This window comes from Moschus berezovskii, chromosome 22 (assembly GCF_049115385.1).
Source record: "Moschus berezovskii isolate FMDL1 chromosome 22, NW_MosBer_1.0, whole genome shotgun sequence".
Lineage (NCBI taxonomy): Eukaryota > Metazoa > Chordata > Mammalia > Artiodactyla > Moschidae > Moschus > Moschus berezovskii.
Genome location: NC_142481.1, coordinates 30,429,337 through 30,455,378, shown reverse-complemented (window position 1 = coordinate 30,455,378; position 26,042 = coordinate 30,429,337). Strand labels below are relative to the sequence as shown.

The 26,042-nt window shown below is 40.7% G+C and overlaps 1 protein-coding gene across 1 annotated transcript in view; it reads left to right on the top strand.

Moving 5' to 3' along the window:
• Positions 1–2,788, top strand: part of LOC148774394 (uncharacterized) — a 32,183-nt gene extending 29,395 nt beyond the window's left edge. The window contains exon 2 of the mRNA XM_088829976.1: positions 2,667–2,788. The gene's annotated coding sequence lies outside the window, so the exon portion shown is untranslated. The remainder of the gene's footprint in view (positions 1–2,666) is intronic.
• Positions 2,789–26,042: the final 23,254 nt, after the last annotated feature.

Below are 26,042 nucleotides of genomic sequence, written 5' to 3'. Positions count from 1 at the left end.
TATGACGCATGTCCATTGCACAAGACCATCTTCTATAGTGACTTTTTAATTGATGCCACTAAGAATCCACAGTATCTAGCACTTTCTTCACCCCTGAATTGCTGACAGGCACATCCTCCACCTCTGGATGTCCAGGCCAAGTCAACCCCTGGAACAGACCCATCCATGGCCACATTCTTAGATTAGGACTTTTTAAAACAGTACACTCTGATGACCCTCTTGACCCTTAGGGAACTCCACCAGCTTTTACCTTCTACCCTGGTTCTCTGGTCTAGTATATTTGGTTTCTATCTTGATAGTCAGTCCCACATGTAGACAATGATCTTCATAGATACCCTTACAGCTAAGAATTTACTCGAGTGCCTATAGGTGCTAGGCCCTTTTTGTCTATATATCATATGGTAAGTCTATGAATTTAAGCCCTGCTGCTACCAGTCATGAAAATGATTCCAAATTAAAAGTTTATGCCAAGCAGGACCAATTCAACCTTCTAGACTGGGAGGAGCTCTAGATAAATGTTGTTATAGATTAAAGGGAAATAACAGAAACCCAACACTTCTCAAGAAAATCCTTTCTTTTGAGGTAGTCAGTTATGCTAACAAGGATACAGAGTACGAGGTCATATTACTGCCTCTCTCACAAACAGAGAAGTATTAAATATGTCTCTTCCCTTCTTTGAGATTCAATTTGCATGTTTAAAAAAATTTTTTTTAAAGGAAATGTGGTGTGGCTGTTGTTGTTGTCTTAATATTTCATGGCTCTCATATTACATTCCAGACCTGCTGTGTTACATTACTAAGGTGTGGTAGAGGAAGGAATTTTGTCAATATTTCTATAATCTACCACATTACAACTCAGGTTTGATGTGAGAGAGTTAGAACAAATAAGGTATAAAAGGCTTAAAAACATAGTAGACAGTAAGCTTTAGGTCTTATTATACACAAGTATCTAATTTATCTGTATTAATGTATCAAATTAAAATCTGAATAATATATTTGCTATTTTTACTGTATTGGTTTTTGAAAAACAGTGAAACCTTTTTTTCCTTCCAGAGGTAGGATAAAGAAGATAACTTCTATGAAGTCTGTATTGGTCAGGTAGCTCACATGATGTGATGCTGAGGAAGTGCTCTCAAACCTCAGCAGTTTAAACCAAGGATTGTTACCATTCATTTTATGTGGCCATCGTGTGTTCTGTGTGGCCTGCACTGTGCCACTTTCATGCCAGAGCTCAAGCTGAAAGAAGAGTTTCTGTTGAGAATATTGGCAGTCTTATGTCAGAGGGACTGTGCATCTTGGGGCCGCATGATGAAGTATAGATTTCTCCTTAATTTTAAACATGTCATTTCCACTCACATTGCATTCACTGTGCAAATCACATGGCCAACCAAAAGGCAGTGAAGCCGGAGTATTTAATGCTTGCCAAGATAGGCATAGCAGATACTTGAGAGCCCATATCAAAGGACATAAAACACAGGCAGTCATCTAATAGATGAAAAGCATTTTGTGCAAAATACCAATACACTGGTCCCTACCCTATCATTAATTTACTCTATGGTCCTAAACAGTCCACATACTTTTTGTACGAATGAGGACATTTTAAAATTTAAAGTAGAATATTAGGGGGTTTTTTTTGCTTACTTTCTGAAGTTGATAATAGGAAGAGAGAGGGTAATAAAAGTGTCAAAGTGTTGTGCAAATCAGGTGAAACCTAAATAAAATTTTAGTGGGATCTGGGTATCAGATGCCACTGTGTTTATTCACCCCCACAGATCAGGAATTATCTTAGACAGGGAGACCCTATAACCTGGCAATATGTGCAGCACAGAGTAAGATAATAAATGAAGATTTGCCTCATCTTGGAAGAATTCTAATTTACAGAATTGATTTCAAAGAGATGTCCAACACCACTTTAAATGTAGAGGAATTCTGCTCTGTTATGATCAGTCTTCAGACACAGGTACGAACCGGACGTATTGTTGAAGAGAAATCTTACCTCTCGGTGAAATCAAAGTGTCCCCAGAGCCATGCTCCCTCTGAAGGTGCAGGAGAAAGATCAGCTGCAGGTCTTTCTTCTAGATTCAGGTAGTTCCCTGACTTGTGGCAGCATAACTCCAGTCTTTACATGATGTTTTCCATGTGTGCATTTCTATCTATGCCCCAAATTTCTCCTTTTTTTATAAGGACACCAGTCATGCTGTTGGGGCTTCCCAAGTGTCTCAGTGGTAAAGAATCTGTCTGCCAGTGCAGGAGCCTCAGGAGACACTGCTTCGATCCCTAGGTCAGGAAGATCCCCTGGAGGAGGAAATGGCAACCCACTGCAGTATTCTTGCTGGTGTAATCCCGTGGACTGAGGAGCCTGGTGGGCCACAGTTTATGGGGTCACGAAGAGTCAAACACAACTGAGCGACTGAGTGCAAATGCAGTCATATTGTATTAGCGTCCACCCTAATGAACTCATCATAACTAATTATATCTACACTGACCTTATTTCCAGATAAGGTGACATCCTGAAGTACTGAGGGTTAGGACATCAATATATGAATTTCTGGGGACATAATTCAAGCTATAACAAGACCTAATTTAATTTGCTGTATGATTTTAATTGAAGCACTTCACTCTTCTGTCCTTCAACACTGTTTTCTTTAACTTGACATATCTTTGCAGGAAAATATTGAGAAGCAGCCCCGGTTTCAACTCTCTTAAGATTGTGAGATAGCAGACTCTGAATTAATCTCGTGGAGGAGAAAACCAAGCGAGGTGGCCTAAAAGTATTTGCTCTGCTGAGGTAAGAATCCACAAGAGCTGTTGTTTTCTCTCAGAAGACTTTGACCTAGAGAGAGAATCATAAAATAACCGAGTCGAAAGACTCTTTCACAGTCATCTAGAGGAAGCCGCCTTCCATGTCAAGTGGTTTTCTGGTTTGCACAGACACTTTCAGTAGCCAGAAATGCAGGCTTTGCAGGGGTGCTAGTGGTAAAGAATCTGCCTCCCAGTTCAGGAGACCTAAGAGACATGGGTTCGATCCCTGGGTTGGGAAGGCTCCCTGGAGGAGGAAACGGTAACCTGCTCCAGTATTCTTCCTAGGAGAATCCCATGGACAGAGGAGCCTGGTGGGCTGCAGTCCATGGGGTCACAGAGAATCGGACACGACTCAGTGTCTGAGCACAGCCCAGCCGGAGCCGCACTAGTGCTAAGGCAGTCTTCTTTATGGCGTGATACTTTGGAACGATCAGACCTTCTTTCTAAAGTTGGACCAACTATGCTCAGGCATAGTTTCAAATTTAATTCTTGGTGATGAGAGTGAGGTAATAATGTCATCCCCTTAAAGCCCGTGTCAGCCCCCTTGCCTGCCGACGATCCTCATTTTTGACAGCATCAGGAGAAATATTTGAAGCTACAGTCGCCAGGGAGAGGAGACAGTTTGGATGTTCCTGGCTCTTTTTCCTTCAGTCTACATTCCAAGTTCCTCAGCTCTCAGTCTAAACCACACAAAAGTCAAAAGAGAGACCCAGCCTATTCAGTATCTGAACTCATTGAACTAAGAGGAAAGCCACAGTTAAGATATTCTATGTGGTAAACGTAAGCCATGGCATTTTTACTGGTTCAGTTAAAGTAATTTAAAGAAAAAAATTACCTTTGTACTACATTTAGGAGGACAAATTAATTATGACATGCTTAGAAACCATTAATATGTGTGGATTCCTATCAAGTAATTATTCAAACCCACACATACACAAAAAAAGAGAAAGGAATAGATTCTCGCTAGAAATTTACATATACAAATTTGAAAAGTTCATTTCTAAACTGCTATGATTTATTACACCCACATCTTGATCATTTGAATTATGTATTAAACACATACTTTAAAAATACTTGTCATTATAATATGCTTTACACAACAATGTGTTATATTTCTTGCTGGGAATTCATTATTAATATATATTTATAGGACACATTCAAATGTATCAAGAAATGTAGATGCATTTATTGGTAACAAGTGAAATTAATGAAGCATCTGTGAATGAGATTTTAACTTACTGTTACCTGAAACTTAATAAAACTTTAAAGCCTGATTTTTAAATTCATCAAGCTGCCAAAAAATGAGGGTTTTTTTCCTAAGGATAGAAGAGAAGGAAAATTAGCATGTTTCTACTTTCCTCCTAGCACAGAGTGCAGTTTACTAAAGACTTCAATAAGAATATGACATTGTAGTGACCTGCAAAATAAAAGCAATCAGAATCTAGCCTAGGCAACCTACCAGCAAAACTATATATATATCTATATATACACATATGAAATTATATATATATAGCTACACAGACGCATATGAAATTGAGTATAATAGCTTTAAGTCAGCACATAGAGGTGAGACAAAAGAGAGATTACCAGAGAATAAAAACACAGAGCACAAAGAATGTTAATTACAGTATTATTTAAAATAGCATATTATAAAATCTCAATGAATCCTAATGAATCAGAGGATTTATTTGAGCCTAACAACGGCTAAATACTTCTTAAAATGAAATCAAGAGAGATTAGAAAAAGCAAAAAAAAAAAAAGGACTTAAAGGGTCCACCTTGAGCTTAAAATGGGAACAAAGAAACATTGCACATAAGGTCAGTAAACTTCAAAATTCATTCTGATTTCACCAACATATTTAACTCACTGATTCTTCTTTGCTTCATAGTCAAGTATTTAGACTCCACCCTTGGCAATATTTTCTCAGCCACTAGCTCTGCCTTGTGTTATTTGTTTCCTTCTCCACCACGTAGAAATGGAGACTTAATAAAAGCATATTTTATTTCTTATCTGCTATTTTGTGGGTCTTGCCCTGATAATCATTACATGTCTTTATTACAGAAAGAAATTCTTTTTTAAAAGGCATGCATGTTGAATGACCATATTTATGTGCTGGCTGTTCCATAAGTGATAGCAAACTTCCCCTTAGCTACTCCAGCTCTTCTCAGTGGGCTGGGGACAAGAATGGATTGAATGATTGATAACCTTTATTGGTAAGTGAGGCTCCTGGTTTGAGTCCTTGCTGCTGCTAAGTCACTTCAGTCGTGTCCGACTCTGTGCGACCCCATAGACGAAGCCCACCAGGCTCCCCTATCCCTGGGATTCTCCAGGCAAGAACACTGGAGTGGGTTGCCATTTCCTTCTCCAATGTGTGAAAGTGAAAAGTGAAAGTGAAGTCGCTCAGTCGTGTCTGAACTTTAACAGCCTAAGCAAAGCACAGGCTTGATAAATTATTTAAATATTATTGCCCAAATTACCCTGGAAGCCCCACAACCCTGAACAGATCTAAGAAGAGAGGAAAAATATTGATATGATTCCGAGGAACTCAACGCAAGTTCATAGTCTTGCTACCCTCTTTAGCAGAATAGTGTTCTCCTTTACTATCTCCTATAGAAAATATTCATGATGGTGATCAGGAGACAGGATGAAGCCTGAGCTCCTTTATGAGCCTCCTCTAACCTCTCTTTGCATCTTGGTTTCCTCACCTGTAAAATATGAATTATTCTTATAATTCTTATATACTCTTATAATCACTGCCAAATACATGATTCAGCAGTTTCCCCCCAGGTCATATACAGAGCGACTGAGTCAGAGTTCCAACCCTCAGAGCTTCCCTGGTGGCTCAGATGGTAAAGAATCTGCCTGCAGTACAGGAGACTGGGTTCAATCCCTGGGTTGGGAAGATCCCCCTGGAGAAAGGAATGGTTACCCACTCTAGTAGTCTTGCCTGGAGAATTCCATGGACAGAGGAGCCTGGTGGGTTACCGTCCACGCGGTCGCAAAGAGTCGAACCCAACTGAGTGACTAACACTATTACATAAGACTGCCTGCTTCTGTGGGGATTTGTTCTAAGAGACGTTACATCAAAAGATTGGCCGTGAAAAGATCTCTGCCTGTTCAGGACTTTATATTCCCTTCTCTGAATGTTTGCTTTTTCATAATTCGTGAAACAATCCCTGTTTCACACAGTCTATACACATAGAACTTGTTTGCAGTGAGTTTGTCCTGGCTCCCCTTTAGCTGGCCATCCAGTGGTATCTTCCCTCTGTCCTCACTGCTGTTTCCTTGAACTCTCCTGCCAAGAGATATGATTCAGATGGGACAAAAAGGGACAAATTAGGAGCAGAACCTCATCTCATGGATTACCCACAGGAAAAAGATGGAAGTCACTTCAGGTTGTCCTGAAGTTAGATTTTATTCTCCTATAATTTTTATTCTTGTGTAACTACACACACAGATACAGGCTTGGAACCTAGCTTGAGAGAAGCTATGGATTTCTATATTTTTCGTCACCTCTAGCCACACCTTCGCCTAATATCCTAACTTTGTGAATCAAGTAGGAGGCTCTCTCCCATTTTCACAAGCAGGCAATGAATCTCAAACCAAGAACAGCCACCAGAAAAATGACCATGAATGGTGTTTCCGCTTAGACTCCATTGGCAAGGCTAAAGCATAAAGCATTCCACATTGCTCAGCGTTACGGTAGTTAGAGGGTTACAAGAGCTTGGATTCTTACTTGTAAAACCAAGACTTAAGTATGTTGAATACTTTATCATATCTATGTCTCTAATGAATGAAAAACACCTCTAGTTCAGATCTCTGAGAACGTTTCCTGTTTAAAATCTATCCAGCCCATCAAACTTTATTTCTCTGAGTTGCCTACCTCCCTGAGTGACCTCACTCTTTACCTCACAACTTAGTACCCTGAGTTAGAGACCTGAGGGTCACCTTGACCTTTCCTGCATCCCACAGCCATTTTGGATTTCAGCACTGCCCTCCCCCTCTGTATACGTATTGCTTCGCAGAGGGCCTCAGGGGGTCAGGTTTAGCCATCTTCAGGCCTCCGTGTTGACACCAGAATAATCTTAAAATGTGACTGTCATCATTTTCCTCACTTGTTTGCGAACCTCCAATGGACAGTTCACCTTCCTGACCTCATCCTTGCCTTTCACCCAGTGGTACCTTCCACTCCACAGTCACGCTCCTGGAAGGGGCCTGGGAGCACAGTGCTGCTTTGCTCAGGCTAGTTCAGCCATTGGGCACTGCTTCCCTGCCTTTGTCCACCCAGGAAGCCCTTCCTTATCTCTGCAGCTTTAGCTCGTGTCCTATTGTGTATGAGGTGGTATGTGTTTGTTTGTCTAGCACATCAGATAAAACTGCGTATTTGAGAGTCCTCTCTGAACTCTATCATGACACTTCTATTACCTCATTGAATTTATTTGTGTAAGATTTGGTTTCCTCCATTATATTGTTATCTTCTTTGGGCAGAAATCAAGTCTAGTCTGTCTTTGGACCTCCCGGGGCCACCACAGGATTTGGTATTTAGAAAGAACCAAATAAATATTTGTTGGATAAACAAGCACAATTCATTTTCCCAATTTCCTGTCATCTACCTCAGAACAATCCTTTCAGATACCCTAGAAAATTATTTTCATTGTCTCAGATTTTGCAGTAACTCAGACATCCTGTCCATAACACTTATTAATCATAATAACTTTGAAATAATTTCTCTGTGCAAATATTCAGGGTCTCATCCATAACTAAGTGAAATACAGTCTAAAATAATCAATCATTATTTTCTAAACCAAAGACCCTGTAATTAAGGAGTCTGTCAATGTGCCAACAACTTGTGGGTCTGAAAATTAATTTTTGTTTGTTAAAGGACCTTAAAGATAATGTAATAGGGGGCCTGTGGTGAAATGGATTAATAAATTGCTTGTCTCGTTTCACTTGTTCTTTTCTATTTAAATTCCACTGGAAAGTAGGAAAATGGTGCAGTTTTTTTTTTTTTTAATTTGACATAATGTATACTTTCCTTCAAACCCAGAGGAATCATTACTCCTACCAGCTTCCTGTTTACTTGCGTTTGACTGTCAAGTGTGTGGAAGGAGTAAATGAACACCTGAATACTTATGTCAGGTGATACAGATAGGTTATTTCATTTAGAACTCAATGAATGTTGAGTTCATTCACTCAATGAATTTGTATTAAGTGCCTTCTGCATGTCACACACATTGCCATTTCTCTTTTGAGGATGGTAAAAGCCAAGACCCATAGAAGGGGTTTGAATCGACCCTGGGATTCACGATTAATGACTGGCAGCACCAGGATCTGAATGCAGGTATGTCTCTTTCCAGGGTCTAAGTCCATTATGTCATACCTTTGGTCCCTAAGCATTTGATTCCAAGCCTCTTGGTTTATTGTTTGATGTCTTTTTCTTTAAGGCAGTTGAAAGAAAGCCCAGAGAAGCCGCATTCTTATGAAAAGATCCGTTGGACATATTAACTAAGGCATTTCTGAGCTGAAACAGGACTTGGTGAGCATCTCATCCAGCCCTTTAATTTGAAAGATAAATGGACATTGACGATCCCCTACAGTCCATTCACTTGTTTATTTACTCATGAAACACCTGCTATGTGAGAAACAGTGCTAAACACGTTTGTTAAAACATGAGCAGGACAGATTTGCTCCTAAGCTCTATGGAACTCAGAATTTTGCTTAGAGTGGTTGGGTGAGAAAAAGTTAAGCAGGAGTTCTCTGAGCTTTTGTCAATGTGGGGTTTATTTGATGACATTACACCGATGTGTCATTTTTCAGACTAACTGGAGGTCCATTTGTAATATTAGGAAACTATACCTGTCCCAGAAATACCTGAAGAATGTAGTGGAGCACCAGTTGGGAAGAATGAAAAACATTCCGTAGAGAAGTGGAACAGAGGTAATAAACAGTTTCCCTGCCCCAAGAAGTCCAGCCTGACTCACCTTCTCTGAATCAGGTGCTTCCTTATACATGCTTTTAGCGCCCTGTGTCTACCTCTCCTGAGGCATGCGTGCCCTCCCTTGTGGGTATAACGTGAAATGTTTGTTGCTTCCACTAGACTTCCAGTTTTCAAGTTCTTGAACTATATCTTGCTCATCACACATCAGGAATATAGTACCGTCTCAATACTCATCTGTTGACAGAACGAATGCGTGAATGCGCAAATGATCGGAAGCATGTGGCATACATTTTGGAGGGAAGCAAGTTTCCTTTGCCATGTTAAGTTACAGGAAGTGAACATCAGTGAGAATATCAACAAAAGCTGGGGATTTTATGCAAGGACTTTGATAAAATAGAGTGGAATGCAGTAAATGTGAGAAGGAACAGATAGGACTGAATAGAAGCAAATCAACAGAATGTGGGCAGCACTGGGGGAAAAGTCCAGAAGAAACTTCACCGATACACTGGCCTCTATGGCAGTGATTGTTAACAGGGTTGAATAGTTTCCTGATGGACAGGGAATTAAAAGTTTTTATCAGGAATACAGTCAGCAACCCTTGTAGGTTGTTTTACAATATTACAGTTGAGATAATGACACAGTAAGCTGTATGTAGTTCTTATCCCAATAGATTTTATCTGTTCAATCAATAAATATTTTAAATTGTTTACTACCAGTTAAATACTGATGTATAGCAGTTCTTAAGACTAATAGTTTATTTTTGATTTAACATTTTATCACTGTTACACATGCATGCGATTAAAAGAACTTCGGCAGATACTGGTGGAGTTGGGTATGTGTGTTGCCAGGACCCCAGGTCATGACTGGAGCCCAGATGGGACAAAACTAGTGAAATCACCTCCTTTTGGAATATTGCCTTTGGACAAAGCTAATACCTTTTCTGACTGCACCAGATGTTACCATTTCTCATTTAATCTTCACATCATTTCTCCCTGAGACAGCCAGATTTATCTTCCAAAGTTCATTTGCATTTTAAAATCAAGGTTTTGTTTCTAATTATAAAAGTGAAATATGTTTACTGTAGAAAAATTTGAAAATGCAGACAAGTTCACGACTAAGAGGAAATCACTCTTCATATGTTGCTTATATTTCTAGGATTTTCCTATTTTTAAAAATATACCAAACATCTCAATATAGATCTTCAGTTCAGTTTGGTTCACTTGCTCAGTCGTGTCCAACTCTTTTCGACCCCATGAATCACAGCATGCCAGGCCTCCCTGTCCATCATCAACTCCCGGAGTTTAACCAAACTCATGTCCATCGAGTTGGTGATGCCATCCAGCCATCTCATTCTCTGTCGTCCCCGTCTCCTCCTGCCCCCAATCCCTCCCAGCATCAGAGTCTTTTCCAATGAGTTAACTCTTAGCAAGAGGTGGCCAAAGTATTGGAGTTTCAGCCTCAGCATCAGTCCTTCCAATGAACACCCAGGATTGATCTCCTTTAGGATGGACTGGCTGGATCTCCTTGCAGTCCAAGGGGCTCACAAGAGTCTTCTCCAGCACCACAGTTCAAAAGCATCAATTATTCGGCGATCAGCTTTCTTCACAGTCCAACTCTCACATCCATACATGACCACTGGAAAAACCATATCCTTGACTAGATGGACCTTTGTTGGAAAAGTAATATCTCTGCTTTTTAATATGCTATCTAGGTTGGTCATAACTTTCCTTCCAAGGAGTATGTCTTTTAATTTCATGGCTGCAATCACCATCTGCAATGATTTTGGAGCCCAGAAAAATAATGTCTGACACTGTTTCCACTTTTCCCCATCTATTTGCTGTGAAGTGATGGGACCAGATGCCATGATCTTAGTTTTCTGAATGTTGAGCTTTAAGCCAACTTTTTCACTCTCCTCTTTCACTTTCATCATATATCTTACTATCTTTTTATTATTTACCATATATTTTACATATATATATATATATATAGTATATGAACATCATTCTTCAGTCACTTGGTATAATGATGATAATCAGCTGTGTATAACAATGATAATATACGTTTTTAACATTTCCTACTTAGCTGAAAACTAACTCACCAAAACTTACTATTCCTCTAACCCCCACAGCAAGCTGTGAAATAGGTCCTTCATGTTTATTATGAAATTGTCTTCAATTTACAGATATAAGAATTGAGGCAATGAGAGCATAAATAAGTTTCCCAAGGCCACACAGCTTGTAAGGCCATAGAGCTAGAGGAAAACTAGACCACTTAGCTCAGAGCTTACATCTCAACCTCTGGGACCCACTGCCTACCATGTGCAGCAGCCTGCATTACCCCAGGGCTAAGTTAGCTAGCTTTTGTAAAGGTAAATTAGTTTTTTGTAGAGGTGAAATATGAGCATAGTTTTGTTTTTGTTTTTTTTCTGTAATAACATTCTTCTGTAACATAGGGAACAAAAATGAGCCATTCCCCCCCCCAAACTTTCCTCAACCTTATATCTTCTACCCCAAAACAACTGCTCTCAAATCCTTTGGTTGTCATCATCAAGTATTTATTTACATTCATGTTTCTAAGAAATATGTCCAATGTCATATTTTTTTTTCATTTTTAGATACCATCTATTACTTCCTACTGTGAAGATGAGATTCAGTTCTTTTATATCCACTTCCTCTTGTCAAACATTTCATCTTCTTTTTCCTCTCTCTTTTTATTTCAAAAAAACTTTATATAATATCTCTCTCTATCCATCCATCCCTTAGTCTTAATTTTTTTTTTCAATTTTTGTTGAGTTGGTTAGGTTTCAAAGTAATGAATCCTCACATTTCCTAGAATTCCTAAGTCTGCTCATCAGAATCCCAGGAGCCAAAAAAAGGAAAGGAGGCTTCAGGTGGAGTCTCATCTTTCAGCCTGTAGACATCTTTCAGTCTTAACCTCTCTTTATTTGATTTGTTGTCTCCTTTAAACCTTCATCGACACCTCATGACCTGGGGCTAGAGTTTCTGGTTCTCTTTCTCTAAGCATTACATTCACAATCTTCTACTGAAGTTGGGAAACGGTGGTGACGTTGATCCCATAGCATGGAGGAGCTGACCTCAGCATCTGAGCAACCTTATATAGTCATTTCAGAAGCCCTCTTTGAGTTCCGTCTTCGAGCTCAGTCTTCCTTTGGAGATAGCTGGAGTGTCTGATTTCAGATCATTTCTCCAAGCAGACACAGTGGCCTGCCTTGGCTGGTGGCCTCAGCTGTGTCCATCCAGCGAAGTCAGTTCAGTTCAGTTCAGTCGCTCAGTCGTGTCCGACTCTCCGCGACCCCATGAATCACAGCATGCCAGGCCTCCCTATCCATCACCAACTCCCGGAGTTCACTCAAACTCATGTCCACAGAGTCGGTGATGCCATCCAGCCATCTCATTCTCTGTCGTCCCCTTCTCCTCCTGCCCCCAACCTTTCCCAGCATCAGAGTCTTTTCCAGTGAGTCAATTCGTCGCATGAGGTGGCCAAAGTATTGGAGTTTCAGCTTTAGCATCAGTCCCTCCAATGAACATCCAGGATTGATCTCCTCTAGAATGGACTGGTTGGATCTCCTTGCAGTATAAGGGACTCTCAAGAGTCTTCTCCAACACCACAGTTCAAAATCATCAATTCTTCAGCGATCAGCCTTCTTCACAGTCCAACTCTCACATCCATACATGACCACGGGAAAAACCATTGCCTTGACTAGACAGACCTTGGTTGGCAAAGTAATGTCTCTGCTTTTTAATATACTATCAAGGTTGGTCATAACTTTCCTTCCAAGGAGCAAGCGTCTTTTAATTTCATGGCTGCAATCAGCATCTGCAGTGATTTTGGAGCCCAAAAAAACAAAGTCTGACACTGTTTCCACTGTTTTTCCATCTATTTCCCATGAAGTGATGGGACCAGATGCCATGATCTTTGTTTTCTGAATGTTGAGCTTCAAGCCAACCTTTTCACTCTCCTGGGTCCCCATTACTGCAATGTTTCTCCAACTTCCTTAGATCTAATCAGCCAACCCCAGCCTTTATTTATTAGTCTACTCTAAACTCTAAAGACTAAAGAAAGATATATGTGATCTCCAAAGCGTCATTCTCACCCCTCAAATGTGTCCTTAATTTATTTCCTTGAAATCCAAGTAAATAAAATATTGTATGTGAATGATGTAATAGCTTCAGGACAGAGCTCCTGTGATCCCGCTACAAATCTTGTGTTGGCTGTTTCCATAAAATGTCCCTGCCCATACCTCAAAAACACACATATACCATCATTAATCTTGAAACTGTAAGTTGTATTTTCATCTCAGACTGATGGATAAATTTGAGGGTAAGTATATATAAAAGGAGGGGGCCCCTGGGTAACCTTTAGCAGTTTCTTCCTCCCATGGAAATATTTTGCAAAGGTTCCTTCTTAACCAATCTTAAAGCATTGTTATGTGAACCATAGTGGGTGCTTAAAAAATAAGTTAATGAAAAAAATTAAGATAATGCTGATTATCAGAGTCAAGAGGGATCATGCTGATTAGTTGCATTTATATATTCCTTGGTTAGTCTTTTCTTTCATCTTCTATCCTCAGAATTTTATTATAAAATTTTTCAAATATAGAGCAAAGTTGAAAGAATTTTACAGTCAGCATCCACATGTGTGAAAGCCGCTCAGTCGTGTCCGACTCTTTGCAACCCCGTGGACTATACTATCCATGGAATTCTCCAGGCCAGACTACTGGAGTGGGTAGCTTTTCCCTTCCCCAGGGGATCTTCCCAACCCAGGGATTGAACCCAGGTCTCCCGCATTGCAGATGGATTCTTTAACAGCTGAGCCACCAGGTAAGCCCCACCACATACCTACCACCGAAATTCTGCCGTGTAGATTTTACTTGCTTTGTAAATCACACGTCTGTCCATCTGTCTGTCCCTCTGTCCATCACTGATCCATCTGTTTTTTACACATTTCCAAGTAGATGGTAGACACCTGTACACTCCTCCTGATTGTTTCAGTATGCACATTACTATCTAGAGTTAATATTTATCATTTTTTTCTTTAAATTTAATAGTTTGTATACAATGAAATGCAAAAATCTGAAGTATGTATTCACTGAAATTTTACAAATATGTTTCCTTTTTGGTCTTTTATTTTCTCTTGTGGTCCTTGCATTTATCTAATTCAATAGATGTTTATCAAACATGTCTTTCTTGTGCCAAACATCAACAATGACACATATTAATATGAAGTATGCAAGATAGAGAAGACAGTGGCTAATTCTCACAGTGGAAATCTGGGAGAGAAGAGTTTCAGACAACATTTATCAGTGAAGAAACCCATAACAAAAACACAACAAATTAAAAAAAAATATTTGGAGTGCAGGTGGAAATTAGTTGCTTTTTATAGCTTGAGCCTAGTCAGTATATGCATATGTGGTAGGGGGTGGATAAGAGGCCTAATTTTTTTGAATTGGAAATTCAAAAATACATGTATTAAGCAAATCAGAGAAAAGTGGGGTGCTTTGTACTATGCACTGAGCTCAGGAGAAAGCCTGCACTTCCTCACTTGGTCAATCCTGAACCCAGAATGACAACTTGACAACTCAGATTTTAGTCTGTTTTGTTTCATTGGTAAACTGCTAAAATTCAGCTTTAATATATGCTTGATGGCTGGCAGACTACAAATTCACTTCCAAAATGCCTTAATATAAATATGTTTGGGGAAAACAACTGAGTGATTATTCTAAAAGATCACTATGTAAAATGCTTCATTACTTAAATTGAACTATAAATGAATTTGCTGCAAGCTGGTGAAAAAGGAGAAATGTGACTTTTCAAGAAAAAACTTAAAATAGTAAGAAAAAGAAAATAAGCTCTCTTTAGTGAATTTATGACTTTGGATGTGACAGGGTACCAACCTCATTATCATTTATTCATTGACCCAGCATGCTTTGTTGATAGGTCTCTAAGAGAGGTTGTGTGTATGTCCCTAAGCCAGGCAACATTTTCTTGACTATCCAGTTAATTTTCTGACCTTTCTGCCACTGTCCCCATTTAGGATCTCATTTCAGGCAGCACCCTATACCTTGCCTTCCTGAATCGTAACTATCCATCCAACCTGAATGATTTGCCAAAATGCAAACCTATTCATTCATTCCTTTAAAAAAAAATCAGGGAGCATTTATCATACATCTTCTGTTCTTAACACGTATTACATTTTCTGTGGTAATGACTACTATTGTGCTGCTACAGAATATGTATAAAAGGAAAACAAACTTTTTGAAAGAAGAACTGAGATTTTTCCATTTTGCTTTAATCTTGAAGTCGTGAGACAGTCGCCACACAGAATAGGTGATCAATGAATGTTTCTTACCTTGAGTTCTGTTATTCAATCTAATTTGATTCATAGAACGAGGTAGCTTGATGAAGACAGAGTTGTCTGGAGGAATGCTTTTGGACCATGAAGGATGAATGAAACCAGAATTGAGGCCAGGAAGTCACAGATGGAGAGAATTGCACGTAGGCAAAGCAACAGAGACAGACATGAGCCTGGTGCCTTTGAGATCTGTAAGACCGATGTCCTTTGGGCACTGCTGTACTTTATTTCACCTTCTTCCTTTCTTTCCAACCAAAGTTGCAGGTTTGGGTTGTTTGTTTTTAATTTTTATTTACTTTTGGTTGTCCTGGGTCATCCTTGATGCACGCAAGCTTTCTCTAGTTTCGGTGTGTGGGCTTCTCATCATGGTGGCTTCTCTTGTTGCAGAGCATGGGCTGAGGGGGAGAGCTCCAGCAGTTACAGCTCATGGGCTCTAGAGCAGAGGCTCAGTAGCTATGGTACACAGGCTAGTTGCCTCGCAACATGTTGGGAGGATCTTCAGAGACCAGGGATCAAACCCGTGTCCCCTGCATTGACGGGTGGATTCTTAACTACTGGGTCACCAGGGAAGTCCCCAAAGTTCCAGTTTTAACTTCATTCTTTTTTCTTCTGATACTGCAACAAGGAAAACAGGAAGGAATTTAAGACAAACTGGCCGGTAGCAACCTATTGCCATCAAATATACCCATCCACTCGTCCATTAATCCATCCATTTTCCTCAAACTTCCATAGATTACTTACCCATCTAGTCAGCCTTATATGAAGCAACCTGTTCCAAGCAACCCATCCAAAAGAACAATGGAGACCTATCAGAAAGGACTGAAAATGACATCTGGCAAGAAGGTGAATTGAGAAAGGAAGAGTAAAATTAGTCAGGCAATAAATGTTTGGGAGAAAGAGATCAGGCCAGGCAGTAAATTAATCTACCACTATCAGTGGCAGTGTGCCTGTTGAGGAATTTGTAGGAAGCTATAACTCATTCCAGATTATCCTCCATACAGTGAGAAAGACACAAGAATTCCAGTTCTGTAAGACACCTCTGCCAACACACGGTCTTCCTACTTCTTGTCCAGGCAGTACTGATTTCCAGAGAACATACTTTACCTGGGAACACAACACATCGTTAAAATGAACCACCCAGATCCATCATAGGAATAATGAGCCTGTTGTTGAGCTGGAAGATAGCGGTCAGGCAGTCAATCCCCTTCTAGACGTTCCTTGCTTAAAGGGAACTGCTTTGCTCAATTGAGGCATCCTATTTCCAAAGTCTAGTTGACACAGAGATGTAAAGGCCCATCTCTCCATCACACCTGGGGACAACTGTAAAAGGCATCCGGGTCTCAGAGTTCCTTATGAAGCCAACTGAATCCTTTTTGAGACCACACTGCAGCTGACTTCTCTGTCTAGCCAATTCTACTCCCTTCTCTATCCTTCAGTTCAGTTCAGTTCAGTCTCTCAGTCGTGTCTGACTCTTTGCGACCCCATGAATCACAGCACACCAGGCCTCCCTGTCCATCATCAACTCCCGAAGTTCACTCAAACTCATGTCCATCTAGTTGGTGATGCCATCCAGCCATCTCACTCTCTGTCGACCCCTTCTCCTCCCGCCCCCAATCTTTCTCAGCCTCAGAGTCTTTTCCAGTGAGTCAACTCTTCTCATGAGGTGGCCAAAGTATTGGAGTTTCAGCTTTAGCATCAGTCCTTCCAATGAACACAGTTGTTAATCCCAAGAATATTCCATAATAAATTCTTGGAATATTAATCTTCATCTCAGGCAACTAAGCCTAGAGTGAAAATGAAGTCAGACAGGCAAGTTATCCTGGGGAAGCTCAGACAGAAGCAGGTAATCTACTGAGAACCCATAGTCCCATCCTGCCCATGCAGGAAGTGATTCTTGGTTCTCTGAGGCCACCGTAGTGGAAGCCATACTAGGAAAGAGCTTCACTTATGGCTGATTTGCAAGGAATGACTGAGGCTAGGCTGAGCCTGCCACATTACTTTACCTAGTGTCTTCAGATTACTGATGAGGAAACTCAGTTTAGTCGCTCAGTCGTGTCCGACTCTTTGCGACCCCATGAATCACAGCACGCCAGGCCTCCCTGTCCATCACCAACTCCCAGAGTTCACTCAAACTCATGTCCATTGAGTCGGTGATGCCATCCAGCCATCTCATTCTCTGTCGTCCCTGTCTCCTCCCGCCCCCAATCCCTCCCAGCATCAGGGCCTTTTCCAGTGAGTCAACTCATCGCATGAGGTGGCCAAAGTACTGGAGCCTCAGCTTTAGCATCAGTCCTTCCAATGAACATCCAGGATTGATCTCCTTTAGAATGGACTGGTTGGATCTCCTTGCAGTACAAGGGACTCTCAAGAGTCTTCTCTAGCACCGCAGTTCAAAAGCATCAATTCTTTGACGATCAGCTTTCTTCACAGTCCAACTCTCACATCCATACATGACCACGGGAAAAACCGTAGCCTTGGCTAGATGGACTTTTGTTGGCAAAGTAATGTCTCTGCTTTTTAATATGCTGTCTAGGTTGGTCATAGCTTTCCTTCCAAGGAGTAAGCGTCTTTTAATTTCATGGCTGCAGTCAGCATCCGCAGTGATTTTGGAGACCAAAAAAATAAAGTCTGACACTGTTTCCACTGTTTCCCCGTCTATTTGCCATGAAGTGAACTGAACTGAACTTAATGGGACCAGATGCCATGATCTTAGTTTTCTGAATGTTGAGCTTTAAGCCAGCTTTTTCACTCTCCTCTTTCACTTTCATCAAGAAGCTTTTTAGTTCTTCTTCACTTTCTGCCATAAGGGTGGTGTCATCTGCATATCTGAGGTTATTGATATTTCTCCCAGAAATCTTGATTCCAGCTTGTGCTTCTTTCAGCCCAGTGTTCCTCATGATGTACTCTGCATAGAAGTTAAATAAGCAGGGTGACAATATACAGCCTTGACATACTCCTTTTCCTATTTGGAACCAGTCTGTTGTTACATGTCCAGTTCTAACTGTTGCTTCCTGACCTAACAGAAGCAGAAGATATTAAGAAGAGGTGGCAAGAATACACAGAAGAACTGTACAAAAAAGATCTTCATGACCCAGATACACTCACCTAGAGCCAGACATCCTGGCATGTGAAGTTAAGTGGGCCTTAGGAAGCATCACTACGAACAAAACTAATGGAGGTGCTGGAATTCAAGTTGAGCTATTTCAAATCTTGAAAGATGATGCCGTGAAAGTGCTGCACTCAATATGCCAGCAAATTTGGAAAACTCAGCGGTGGCCACAGGACTGGAAAAGGTCAGTATTCATTCCAATCCCAAAGAAAGGCAATGCCAAAGAATGCTCAAACTACTGCACAATTGCACTCATCTCACACGCTAGTAAAGTCATGCTCAAAATTCTCCAAGCCAGGCTTCAGCAATATGTGAACCGTGAACTTTCAGATGTTCAAGCAGGTTTTAGAAAAGGCAGAGGCACCAGAGATCAAATTGCCAACATCCGCTGGATCATCGAAAAAGCAGGAGAAAACTTAAGACCATAGGAAATCCACTGATCGGGCAGGACAGTGTATCCTGCCTTTGGTTTTATGGTCTGTCAATGTATCTTTTCATTTCTTGTGGAATAATTAGGTAGGAGTGACTAGTGGGACTGCAGGAATATGGGGGAGTCTGAGAATTGAGCGGCACTGAGGTTTCCCTGCTTTTATCAATAGGGGATTAGCAAAGCCAGTTTTCCCTATTGTCTTAAGCTGACTGACGTAGGAAGTTAGCTATTTTTTCCACATATTTAAATCATACTCTGACATACAGTGTGATCTGCTACCTGTTCATCTATGTAGCCTTGTATCTGTGTATCCATCCTTCCAATTATTGTTTTGTAAATCGTCTAGATATGAAGGTGGGCAGTGGCTTGAATTAGCATCTATCTCCCCTTTTTATCACATTATTTCCCATATGCTTTTTTCCTCACCTGTTATTAAAAGTTCCTTAGGTTATTTTATATAAGTTACTGACAGATACTAACAGTATAGAGACTGGATCCAGGGCTTCCAATCCAGAGGTTCTGATACCAGTAAATAAATGTAGCAAACCAAAGACAGAAATAGAAATAAGTAGTTTAAAAGAGGAGGGTTTGATTTTTCTAAAATAGTGCAATTTTATATATACAGATGGAAGTAGAAGGTGGGACATATTATAAGTCATTTCTACTTTTGAGATTAAAAACTGTAAACTTCGTTCAGCATCCAGTGTAAGCCGACAATTATTACTGAAGATTCTGAGAATGTAATGGTGCTGTGAAATATTAAATAGTGAAGGGGAAGATTGGAGGTGAAAAGTCAGCTAAGGAGACTGTCAGAGTGTTTAGGAAAGGAGCCACAGCAAACTGCAGAGAAAATGTAAAGGGGAAAATGAATATTAAAGGCTGTTGAAATACTGAATTTAAAGGAGGTGGAGAGGTTAAGTGAGAAGACTCTGAATTTTTATGTCTTGCAGATAGGGGGTTTATGACATAGGTGTATTACTTTTGTTTCGGTATAAACTTAACATCTATATCACATTTTCCTTAAGGGAATGAGTACATATGACCTAATTCATATGTGGGTTCTGGTACTCTGCAAGTGCTAATTCTGAAACTATGGTTTGGAAGGGGAAGTGGTGGAACCACTTGCAGGTTGCTCCCTTAGTTGATTGGATTTGTGGAAATGGCTTCTCCTGAAATGAGGAGATGAAGACCAGTGCGATAGCTCAGGCTGCCCTAATATAATACCACAACAGTCTTCAACAGCAGATTCTGATTTCTCAAGATTCTGGAGGCAAGGCAGTTCTAGATTGAGGTGCTTACAAATGCAGTTCTTGGTAGGTTCCCTCTACCTGGCTTGAAGATGCTGCTTCCTTGGTGTGTCCTTCTGCAGAGAGAGTGAGAGCTTGGGTCTCTCCTCCTCTTTGTTAATGACACTAATCACATCATGGGGATGCCACCACCCTCATGACCTCATCTGAGCCTAATCACTTCCTGGAGGCCCCACCTCCAAATACCACCACATCAGGGGTTAAGGCTTCAACTGATGAATTGTAGGGGGACACAGCCATTCAGTTTGTAACAGTCAGGATTGAGAAATTGCAATGCAGCTTCGGATAGATTGGTTTAAAGTTGCTCTCACTGTACTCAGATGGAGATGGGGTACATGTGTGTGGATTAGAGAGGCAACATCTGACCAATGAGACAGATTTAGAAGATGCTCCAAAGAGATAAATGGAACCATGAAAGTTGCCACCAAGTGTGGAGAGGCAGAATGAAAAGATATGTTTCCCAAACACTGAATGTTGTGAGACAATAAATATAGTTTGGGAAACTGGATGGGAAGGTGCAAGAAAGGAATATAATGCGTCTTCAGGGATACATTAATAGAACTGACAACATGAATCACAAAGAAACGCACAGGTCAGAGAAAGAATGTATAAAAATAATGATGTGTAAGTGTGTGTGGGAGTATAGAAGTGTGGAGCTACATACTGCGTTTCCAAGAGCGGTCTCACATGGAACACCAGTCCCATGAATTCACTCCCTGAAAGAAAAGTTATGTGGAAAGATACTTAGGAGATTGTTTCAAACTCTGACAGATTCTTAGAGGTTCATAAAGTAAATCACTTCATTAAAGACTCTCAGAAATTGAGCGGTAAAGCAAGTCGTTTTGCTCAGCATTTCAGAAATGTTTTTGAATGACAGACTCAGTTAACATTTTCCTCCTCAAATATCTTTAATCAAATTAGTGTTCTTCAGGACAGAGTGTGTGGAATATTCACCACATGATCAAACCTCTCTAAGAGACTGAGAAGAGACCAAAGCATTGGCAGGAATGTCAAGGAAAACAATTAGAATGAATTGGTAGGAGGCTCAATGAGATCGTGAGTGATAGAATTCTAATGAAAGAGAAGCATGAGAGGCAAATATAGGCTCTTTTTATTGGAGGAAAAAAAGGGGGATCATTTGTAGACATACTGTGCTAAAGTACATTTTTTTGTTTTTATTTTTTACTTTGAAGTAATCATTGACAACAGGAAGTTTTACAGATTGTTTAGGAAGTTCCCGTGTATCCTTTTCACAGTTTCCCCCAGTGATGACATCTTCTGTAACTATATAAAATAGTGAGGTTAGGCAATTGTCATTGGTACAAGTCACAGGGCTTATTCAGGTTGTGCTGATTATATGCACTCATTTGTATTAATATATGTTGTTGTTGTTATTTAGTCTTTAAGTTGTGTCCAACCCTTTGGGACCCCTAGACTACAGAGCACCAGGCTCCTCTGTCCAAGGGATTCTCCAGGCAAGAATACTGGAATAGGTTGCCATTTCCTTCTCTAGGGGGTTCCCAAGATCAAACCCCTGTCTCCTGCATGGCAGGTGGTTGCTTTACCACTGAGCCACTGGGGATGCTGGTATGTGTTTATAGTTATATACAGTTTTGTCACATGTTAATTTTATTACCACCACAATTAAATCAAGATGCAGAATTGTTCCATCATCACAAGCCTTCTTTTCATTATTCCATTGTGACCACACCCACCAATTCTCCACCACCATAAGGTCTGGCAACTACTGTCTGCTATCTCTTCAATTTGATTATTTCAAGAGTAATATATTAATGGAATTGTACAGTATTTGATGTTTTGAGATTGTCTTATTTTCACTCAGCATAATTACCTTGCGATCCATTCAGTTGAGTGTGTATCAATAGTTCATGTCTTTTTCATTGCTGCGTAGTATTTAATGGTACAGATGTACCACAGGTAGAAGTTCAGAAGTTTTGCCTGTAGTGAATAAAGCTTCTGTAAACACCTATGTACAGGTTTGTGTGTGAACATCAGTTTTCTTTTCCTTAGGATAAATACCAGAGTGCAATTGCTGGGTTACATGATAGTTGCATATTCAGTGTTATAGGAAACTGCCAAACTCTTTTCCAGAGTGGTGGTACTGTTTTCCTTTCCCATCAGAAATGTACGAGTAGTTCAGTTGCTCTTCATTGTTGCCAGTATCTGGTGTCTTCTCTACTTTCATTTGTTGTTTTGATAGACATGTAATGATATTGTGGTTTTAATTTGCATTTCCATAATAGCTAATGATGTTGAACATCTTTTTATGTATTTATTTGCCGTGAATATATCCCCTTTGGTGAAACATCTTTCCATGTCTTTTGTACATTTTCTAACTGAATACTTTGTTGTTGTTTTTTCTCTTGAGTATCAAGCATTCTTTTTATATTCTACCAATAGAAATTAATCCTTTGCCAGATATGGGGTTTGCAAATATTTTCTCCTGGCCTGGAGCTCCTCTTTTCTTCCTTCTATCAGGATTTTCATTGGGCAAATTTAGAAAATCTTGATGAGGTCCAGTTTATTGTATTTTCCTTTTGTGGTTCATGCTTTTAATGTCAAGTCTAAGGTTGTTTTGTCTAGCCCTTGATCCTGATGATTTTATCCTGTCTTTATTTTTTTCTACAAATGTTATAATTTTAAATATTTAACTTTGCAAGTTATTTTGAGTTAATTTTTGTGTAAGTTTTGAGTTCAGTTTTAGATCAAGTCTCCTTTTATTTTGCCTATGGATGTCCAGTTGCTCCAGTACCATTTTTTTGAAAAGGCTCTCCTTTTGTGTCTTTGTCAAAAATCAGTTGGGTGTATTTACATGGGTCTATATCTAGGTTCTCTATTCTGTCCATTGCTCTGTGTCTTTCCCTCTGCCAGTACCTCACTGTCTCAGTTACTGAATCTGTATACAACCCTTGACATCAGATAGAGTGACTCCTTTGTTCTTCTTTTTCAAAATATTTCACTTGTTCTCATCCTTTGCTTTTTTTGTATAAACATTAGAATGAGTTTGTCTATGTCTACAAAAAAAATCGTGCTGGGATTTTGATAGGAATTTCATAAGCAGGACTTAGGGATAAATTTGGGAAGGATTGACCTCTTTGGTGTGTTGACTCTTCAAGGGAATACTTTTAAATATTGTGTTTTGAATAGGGAATTTTCAGCAGTTTCAGGGTAAGGAATTAAAAAGGGGTAAGAGTCCCTTATACTGCAAGGAGATCCAACCAGTCCATTCTAAAGGAGATCAATCCTGGGTGTTCATTGGAGGGACTGATGCTAAAGCTGAAACTGCAATACTTTGGCCACTTCATGCAACAAGTTGACTCACTGGAAAAGACTCTGATGCTGGGAAAGGTTGGGGGCGGGAGGAGAAGGGGACGACAGAGAATGAGATGGCTGGATGGCATCACCGACTCTGTGGACATGAGTCTGAGTGAACTCCGGGAGTTGGTGATGGACAGGGAGGCCTGGCGTGCTGTGATTCATGGGGTCGCGGAGAGTTGGACACACCTGAGCGACTGAACTGAACTGAACTGACTGCATGACGTTGAAGGGGAGTCACTGAGGAAAAAGAGAGTTGAGGATCAGGGCTCAGAGAATAAGGCCTGACTACAAACCACAGATCCCCAAACCAACATAAGCCTGAGAGTTCTTCAGTGATGAGCAGTGAGAAAGAGGAAGCCACACCCTAACCTTAAGTCTAGTTCTCTAGATCAAAAGGTGATATAAATCCATCTGGAAGACTACATCCAGTTTTCACCTCCAGCCCAGCAAGAAGAGGAGATGGGGATTACTCTGGGGACCCAGGTGAACCAGGCTCTGCAATACAGAAACAGCATCTCTGAGAGCTAGAATGTTACACCTCCACAGGGAGGCCTCCTCATGGAGGAATGAAAGCTTTGCGTGTGGCCTCAGGACCTGCTCTGTATCCCTTCTCTTCTGGGATTCTGTCTGAGGCCCTTCCTCTCTGATGCAGGTTAGCACCGTCTATCCAGCTGGGTCTGGATCTCGCCAGCTGCCTATCTTTCCTGCCCAAGTAGATCTGCACGCAGTGCTGAGTGATCAAGTGTCTGGCATGACCTCTCCTCAGCCTCGTACATGTTTTTCCTGTGTAACAGTTTCCATCTGTACTAACCCAGTCCTGCCCTACACAAGCTGCTTGGGTTGTTGTCTAAATTACTGATAGCTGGATAAGAATGCATTCGTTCATTAGAGTCATGTGCTGAAGAGTTGTGCCCATCATGGCTGAAATAGGGAGATACTGATGCAACACACAATGGGTACTCTGTAGCCACAGGTTCTGCGTTAGCAGATTCAACCAACTGAAGATCAAAACGTCCAGAAATCTCCAAAAAGTAGAACTTGAATTTTCCGTACACAGGCAACTATTAACATAGCATTTACATTGTATTTATGGCTATTTACATGGTGCTTCCATTGTATTAGGTATCATGAGTAGCCTAGAGATTATTTAAAGGATACACGAGGATGTGTCTAGGTTATTTGATATTTTATATAAGGGATTTAAGCATCTGCAGATTCATGGTGCAGGGAATGGGGGGCAGTCCTGGAAACAATCCCCTGCAGTTACCCAGGGACAACTTTTTGGTGAAAATACATACTTTTTTTTGTTTTTTCATTTATACCATCTGCTCTATTTATATGTGAGTCAAAACCCCCATGAAATTAAAAGATGCTTGCTCTTTGGGAGGAAGGCTCTGACAAACCTAGACAGTATATTAAAAAGCAGGGATACCACTTTGCCAACAAAGGTTCATCTAGTCAAAGCTATGGTTTTTCCAGTAGTCATGTGTGGATGTGAGGGGTGAACCATAAAAAAGACTGAGTGCCAAAGAATTGATGCTTTCAAACTCTGGTGTTTGAGAAGACTCTTGAGAGTCCCTTGGACATCAAGGAGATCAAGCCAGTCAATCCTAAAGGAAATCAGTCCTGAATATTCATTGGAAGGACTGATGCTGAAGCTAAAGCTCTATCACTCTGGCCAACTGATGCAAAGTGCTGACTCATTGGAAAAGACCCTGATCCTGAGAAAGATTGAGAGCAAGAGGAGAAGGGGGAGACAGAGGATGAGATGGTCGGATAGCATCACCGACTCTATGGACATGAGTCTGAGCAATCTCCAGGAGACAGTGGAAAACAGGGGAGCCTGGCAGTCCATGGGGTCCATGGATTGCAAAGAGTCGGTCATAACTAAGCGACTGAAGAACAAAATGCAACCTCACATACTTGGAACTGATCTAGTAGCTCACCTTCTGATCTGGTGAAAAGTTACAGCTCCTGACAGCAAGCTTGGGGCTTTTTGCTTTAGACCAAATAAAAATTACTTAGAAGCAAGTCCTGAAATTCTCAAAAAGGACCAGTGGGGAAAGAAACAGGAGCAGCACCAGAGGGATTTTCCACTTCTGCCAGTCATCCCAAATGCCCACCCCCCTCACCAACTGAGGGACCATAGGCATCCTTGGCTCGGGTCTCCCCTGTCCTCTGCTCCCTCCCACCCTCATCCCTGTCCCAGCATTCTTCCCTCAGAGCACCTCTCACAGGGCAGGGTCATAGACTAAGGCTTTCAGACCTTAGTCTCCAAAGAGCTTCCGAAGCAGCTGGAAGATCTCATGTGGATGGTGAATGTTCACACTGAAATCCACGGGGGAAAAAAATAAATAAAATGAAAGCATGGGAGAAAAAGGGTCAGTAAAAATAAACATCTTCCCTGGAAGACATCCCACAGCTGTGTGCTGATGCAGCACAGTGCCAAGAGTTGGGACCTTCCAAAATGTGCAGTTCTGGGTGGGAAGGAGAAAAGTCAACCACTACCCATGTGTCCCCATCCCTGCATGGTGGCCACAACCCAGAAGTCAGACCTCCAGACTTCCCTTAGCATTGAGATTTGTCGAAGGAACTCCTTTCAAAGATGGGGCGTCACTAAAGCAGGTCTGTGGTTTGGCCATGGAAGCTGGAATTGAACAACGTGATGGGGTTTTAGGTAAGGAAGGTGTGTATCTGAATCATGGCTCTACTACAACTTACAGATGACTGTGGTCGAATCACATGA